The sequence below is a fragment of the Tupaia chinensis genome, unplaced genomic scaffold, assembly GCF_000334495.1.
Source record: "Tupaia chinensis unplaced genomic scaffold, TupChi_1.0 Scaffold149383_1, whole genome shotgun sequence".
In the NCBI taxonomy this organism is placed as follows: domain Eukaryota; kingdom Metazoa; phylum Chordata; class Mammalia; order Scandentia; family Tupaiidae; genus Tupaia; species Tupaia belangeri.
Window position 1 is genome coordinate 2479802 of NW_006209227.1, and position 7071 is coordinate 2486872.

Sequence of the window (7071 nt, forward strand, 5' to 3'; positions counted from 1 at the left end):
CTGAGTGTAGAATGGAGGAGAAGGGACTGCAGCATGGCCAGCCCTCCTGGGGGGTGATTTTTCACTTTCCTTCTCTCTGTCTCTCTATGGTGAGTGTGCTAGCAAAAGAAAAAAAAGAGAGAGGAGTTTGAATGTTCCTAACACAAAATAATAATAAACGTGAGGTGATGAATATGCCAATCACCTCAATTTGATTATTACACATTCATATACTGGAAAAACATACTAGACCCCATAAATAAGTATAATTATTATGTCAGGGCCGACCCTGTGGTTGAGGGTTAAAAGAGCTGGATCCCATGTGGCCAACCACATGGTCTGAATCTCATACCTGGTGGCTTGAGAAACACGCCTGGTGTGTGTGTGTGTGTGTGTGTGTGTGTGTGTGTGCCTGTGTGTCCCAAATCCCAACAGGATGGAGAAATGAAGAAGGGATTGCAGCATGACTGTGCCCATTTGGGGTGTTCTTCCTCTCCCTCCTCTCTGTCTTTCTCTCGAATGAGTACATGCTTCCTGGCAAAATATGAAAAATAAAAAATAAAAACAGATGGTCAGAGGCAAGGCTCAAGGAGAAAAGGGACCACGAGCTGAGCATAAACTACAGAAGGGCAAGTGCAGACGAGCAGTAGCCTTCAACTCCCTCAGGTGAACAGGCCTGCAGGTCCGGCAGGCCCAAGGCAGGACAGCGCAATTTCAGACAATGGAACTTTCAAAAAAAAAAACTTTTTTAAAAAGAAAAGCTGCAGGTGATGGAATTTTAAAAGCAGCTCTTCAAGGAAACAAGCAATACATACAAAGGATTTTATTTATACCATGGCCAAGTAGAATTTATCCCAGGAATGCAAGGTTGGCTTAACATACAAAATCAATTAATGTAATATAGTATATGAATGCACTAAAGGACAAAACCCACAGGATCATTCAATGGATGCATGGCATCAAATAACATTTGAAAAATGATAAAACACTTAACGAGCTAGGTACAGAAGAATACTTCCCCACCTCGATAAAAGGCTTCTGAAATCCCACAGTTAACATCACGCTTAACCACAGTCTACCGTACTTAACCACCACAGCACGGCTGGCTTCCAGGATATTCACTCTTACTACTACCTCAACACTGAAGTGGAGGTTCTAGCTAGGGCGATTCGTCAAGGAAAAGAAAAAAAATATTCAGATTGGAAAGAAAGAGGTATAACAATCTCTAGTCATAGATAACATGATCTTGTATATAGAAAATCTTAAGGAACCCAGGGAAAATCTATTAGAACTAGGGCCAGCAGATGGCATAGCAGTTACATTGCTGGACTCCCGCATGGCCAACTGTGGTTTGAGTCCTAAACCCAGTGACCTGAAAATCATGCTGGGTGCGTATGTGTGATTCCAGGAGGAGAATGAAAGAGAAGGGTGGCCACACCCCACAGGGGCAGATTTTTCACTTTCTTTCTCATTGTTTCTGTCTCTCTCTCTCTGGTAAGTGTGCACACTCTAAAGCAAAAACCTCTTAAAAAATAAAAATAAAAAAATATATTTGGACTAATAAGTTCACCAAGGTTTCAGGATTTAAGGTTACTATACCAAAATCAATTTTATTTCTGTATAAAATATAGTAGGAATAAACAAACCAGAAATATAATTAATAATTTCTTTTACAATTTAAGCAAGAAGAATAAACTAGGAATAAATCTAATAAAACAAGTGCAAAAAACTTAGATTCTGAAAACTACAAACTATTATTGGGAGAATTTGAAGAAGACCTATAATAAATTAGGAAGTCATCCTATTTTCATGGATCAGAAGAATTGGTATTGTTAAAATGGTAGTATTCCATGGCCAACAGGTGGCATGGTTGTTGAAGTGCTGGATTCCCACATGGTCGACCATGGTTTGAGTCCCAGACCTGATGGCTTGCTTTCTCACTTTCTTTCTCTCTCAGTCTCTCTCTCTGTGCCTCTCTTGTAAGATTAAAAAATAATAATAATAGAGAAAATTTAATAAATATTTCTTTTTTTTTAAAAAAAGGTAGTATTCCCTGGGTGGAGGAGTTAAGGTGGCTGGATCCCACATGGTTGACTGTGTGGTTTGAGTCCTGAACCCAATGGCTTGAAAAACATGCCAGGCATGTGTATGCCCCAAATCCTGAAAGGAGAATGGAAAAGAAAGGATTGTGACATGACCATCTTCCCCCCTGGGGGAGGGGATGCTTTCTCACTCTCTCTCTGGTGACTCTCTTTGTCCTCTAGCAATAAATAAATAAATAAATAAATAAATAAATAAATAAAGTAGTACTTCACAAATTTATTTGATATTCAATTAAAATACCAACTGGCTTCTTTGTATAAATTTATAAGGAAATAATATAATTCTCCTGAAGTTCGAGGGACTCACAAAAAAATAATCTTGAGAAAGAAAAGCAAAGTTGTATTCACATTTCCTAATTTCAAAATCTATTATAAAGCCACAGTCACCAAGACAGTGTGGTACTAACAGGATTCCAAATGTACAGGTCAACAAAATGGAATTGGAAATCCATAAGCGGACCTATATATTAATGGTTAATTGATTTTTAAAGTTTATTTACTTATCAAGAGAGAGAAAGAGAAACTTTTGGTAGCATCTCACCATGCCATGGTCCCTCCTTCCCCACCAGCCTTCCAGTCAGCTGGGGTCATGGGTGCAGCCGTGGGTGCAACCAAAGTGTTCAGGTCGACCTGGGATTCAAATCTGGGACCTCCCAAATGGTGCTAGCATCATGCAGTGACTCTTCACCACCTGCACACTGGAACGGGGCCAATGGTCAATTGATATTGGAGAAGAATGTTAAGGTCGGGAGAAAGAATAGTCAACAATCGGTGCTGGGACGACTGTGTATCTACATGCACAAGAGTAAATCCGGATCCATACATCACACAATCTACAAAGACTACCTTAAATGATGAACTACCTGCTCAAAAGAGCTAAAACTATAAAACGCTGAGAAGAAAACATAGGCATAAATCTTCTTGACACTGGATTAGGCAATGATTTCTTAGATAAGACACCAAAAGCACGCGCAACAAAACAAAACATAAATGAGACAACGTCAAAATTTAAACTCTTGTGCCTCAAAGAATGCCATGAAGAAAATGAAAAGACAGGCCCATAGCCTGACGGTACAGTTGGCAGTAAACTGAATTATAGTACGGGAAGACTCATGGCTAACTATAGGCTTCTATCCCCAGGCCAGCCTAAAAGCAGACTGGGAAGTACGTGCATGCCCAAGGTCCTGACCGACTGGAGGGCTGGGGAAAGAGAATTGTGGTGTGTCAGAACTCTGGTAAGAGTGCATTTCTCTCCCTCTCTGGTGCACATACACAGTCTCTGTCATGACTAAAATAAACTTTAAAAAAAGAAGAAAGAAAATGAAAAGACAACTTAAAGAATAGGAGAAAAATCGGTGAATCAAATATCTGATAAGAAATTTGTGTCTAGATTTCACAAAGAACCTATACAACTCAATAATAATAAAAAAATTAAAATATGGGCAAAGGACCCGAATAGTCATTTATCCAAAGATGATATACAAATGACCAATAAGTACATGAAAACTTAATCAACATTGTTAACCATCAGAAAAATGCAAATCAAAACCTCAATGATACCACTTCACACCCACTAGGATGGCCATAACGATAAAGACAGATAATGACAAGTGGTGGTGAGATGTGGAGAAATTGTAATTCAATTGTAATTGTAATTCATACAAGGCAGACAGGAAAGTAAAATGATACAGGCCTGGAAAAGAGCCTGGCAGTTCCTCAAGATGTGAAACAGAGTTACCGTATGATCCAGCAAATCTATCCCTAAGTACATTACCAAGAGAAATGAAAAGACACATTCAAACAAAAATTATACAGAGATGCTCAGAGCAGCATGAGTTACAACTGGCAAGAAGTGGAAATACCCCAAAGTCTGTCAACCAATGAATGGATAAATAAAATACCACATATCTATTCAGTGGAATATTATTTAACCGTAAAAGGAAATTAAGCACAGATGCACACCGCAATGTAAGTGAACCTTGAAAACATTTGCTAGGTCAAAGAAGCCAGTTACAAAGGACCACATGGTATATAATCGCATTTATATAAAACATCAAGAAAAAGAGAATCCACAGATTCGGAAAGTACATGAGTGGTTGCGTAGGCCTGGAGGGTGGCAGGAAAGGAGAGGGAGTGATTGCTAATGGGCACAAGATATCTGTGGGGGAGACGATGAAAATGCGCTATAAGGTGGAGGGTGATGAATGGAGGGTGATGAGAGTTGTGCAATTCCATGAATATACTAAAATCCATCGAATCGTGCACCCTAACTGGGTGAATTGTGTGAAATACAAATTACATCTCAATAAAGTTTTTTTTTTTTTTTTAAAGCAGAGGGTATTGATAAAGTTTGGAACATTGATAAACAGTTTGGGGAAAATGTCAGTTTATGGCCTCAAAATAAATTCCCCACATAAACCCCAAAGGAATGAAAGCATTAGACCTTTCCTCAAACCATAGAGCATTTGAGGGGAGAATTGAGTGGTTCCCAGATCTGGCCATCTGACAGGAGGAATGCTGGGGAGGTTTTGGGACTGGGGAGGGGAGCATGCTTGTCAGCTGCTCAGCCCCTCACTGACGGCACGAGTTGGGCATGTGGTTTGTCCTTGAGCATATGGCTTGCTCCTGTTCATACACTGTCATGTAGGGAGGACAAGCTGAAGTCCTGGAGCCCAGGATGCGCTGTGTGGGCACTCAGTGTGTGGTGGCTGTCTTGCTGATGCGTTAGTATGCAAATTAACATAATGAGATACTATCACTACCTACAACTGTTTATATATTTTATATATATATGTATATGTATATGTATAAAATACATAATCACTTATCTAGCACAGTATAAATTTAAAAGAGGACAAAAGAAAAAAAGAAAAAAAGGGTGGGGACATAAATTTTAGAATCTGTATTACAAAAACTCTTGGAGTATAGGTGATCCAAATTTCCCCTGAGCTTCCTGGTGGCCAACATGAAAAAAGGAAATGTGTCAGTGAGTCATCCCACTGTGCTGGGGAAAAAGCTGACCAGTTGTTGGGAGAAATCTGGGTGTTATTATGGTACTGAGGACTGCAGGGATTTCTAGCAAAGGCTCTTATGGAAAAGGCAGCTGAGCCCAGTGATAAGCTTTTAAGGACTTATAAAGAACATGGATTGCTGGGCTCTGGGCCTGGACTTTTGCCCCAAGACTGAAGCAATTGCCAGAAATGTGCGTGTTGGCGATTATCCCAGGTGATGCTGGGGTTCTCCCCGTACCTCTCCGGTTCAGCCACGCATGTGTAACGGGGTTTTGTTGCTGCTGTTTTAAGGTTTTTGCCATAGGGCACATGTGCTCACCGGAGAGACAGAGCGAGACAATGAGAGGGAAAGTGAGAAATCAACCCCTGGGGGGATGGCGATGTTGTAATCCCTTCTCCTCCTTTCTCTTCCTGGGATTTTGGGGACTCACACACAGACACCTGGTGTGAGTTTCAAGCTGCCCGGTCTGGAACTCAAACCATGATTGGCCACCATGCCACCTGCTGGCCCTACTAACAGGTTTAAGACTTCCTCCTTGCACCCTTCAGCGTAGACTGGTGGATTTGTACAAAAGCACAGCCGAGCAGAGGTAATTCTGAAGGGCGGAAGTTCGAGGGCTTTCTGGCCCAGGGGAGGGCTTAGAGGAGTTTTAGAAGGAGACTCTCCATCCTGAGGCAGTGGAAGGTTCCACCAGTTCGGTGGTGACTACCCGGGAGCGAGCTCACAGATAAACACTTGCAAGAGGTTCGTCTGTGTGGCCTGTGCCTGTAATTACTAAAGCTGGATTGACAAGTGAGTCGGGAGAAGTGGGTGTCCTTAAAGAAATGAGATCATCTCTCTCCAGCAGGACCAAGACCACCCTCCCAACGAACGCTGGAGTAGGCCTGAATCTCCTTTAGCCTATAGGCAGATGGACAATTGAGCCCGAATCCCACTCCATGGCATCACAGTCCCGGAAGGTTCAGCCTGGGCAGTCCTTGGCAGCTGAGGCCAGAATTTTCTTTTGGTCTCCAACTGCCCTGCGCTGCCCTTCTCTGGAAGAAGTGGAGTAAAACATGCCCAGAACTCTGGCCTTGTGCCACACAACTTCCCAGTACCCCTCCAAGACAAACCCTCTGTGAAATAGCCCCCGGTAATGGAATGAGTCAGCTTGTTCTCCGGAAACGTTGTCTACAGACCAGGAAAATGTGGGCAGAGGGTTATTCACCAAAAATGGCAGCGTTGGCTGTAGCCATGCGGGTCAGCAGCAGCGCCTCTGGTCTGTTAGCCAGCTAGGCCTGTCCTCCGTCAGGGCTCGGCCAGGCTCCGTCTGTGAGACCTTCTTGGCCCAGGATAAAAGATGGCCCAATTCCCTACCTTCTGGAGCAGGGCCGGGCCAGACCCCGCCCCCCAGGCCATCTCAGGATCTCCACCAATGATTAGGCCGCAAGACGGGAGCGGTGACCCTTCTTGTCTGCCCGTTCCCATGGTTGAAAGGAGTTTTGAACTGCATTGGATAGATTCCCGACTGCGTACCAGTGGAGCACGCTTGTGCAACCAGAGCTCAGACAACCAACGGCCCCTTGCAGCCACCTCTCCCTACCCCCGAGATGGCCTCTGACGTCTCGCAGTAAGGACGAGTTAGACTTTTTGGTACGTGATGTACAGGGAGTGTTCGGAATGTCCGCCTTTGCACCTGGTCTCCTCGGCTTGCTGCTGCTGAGACGCTCCCATGTCATCCTTGCAGACGGTGCTCTCCCCGCAGTGTGCCTCGCGTCCCCAGAAGAGTTGGGCATCGGTGGCTGGGCCCAGGTTTCTAACTCAGGCCGGCGTGGGGCCTGAGAATCTGCATTTATCTCTCTCTTTTTTTTTTTTTTGGAGAGGTTTTTGCTATAGGGCGCGTGCACTCACAAGAAAGATAGAGAGAGACAGAGAGACAGAGAGACAGAAAGCGAGAAATCACCCTCCAAGGGGGATGGCCATGCCACAATCCCTTCTC

General features: G+C 43.4%; 1 protein-coding gene across 1 annotated transcript in view; it reads right to left on the minus strand.

Moving 5' to 3' along the window:
• Positions 1 to 7071, minus strand: part of NGEF (neuronal guanine nucleotide exchange factor) — a 130430-nt gene that overhangs the window by 102617 nt on the left and 20742 nt on the right. The gene's annotated exons all lie outside the window — the stretch shown is intronic.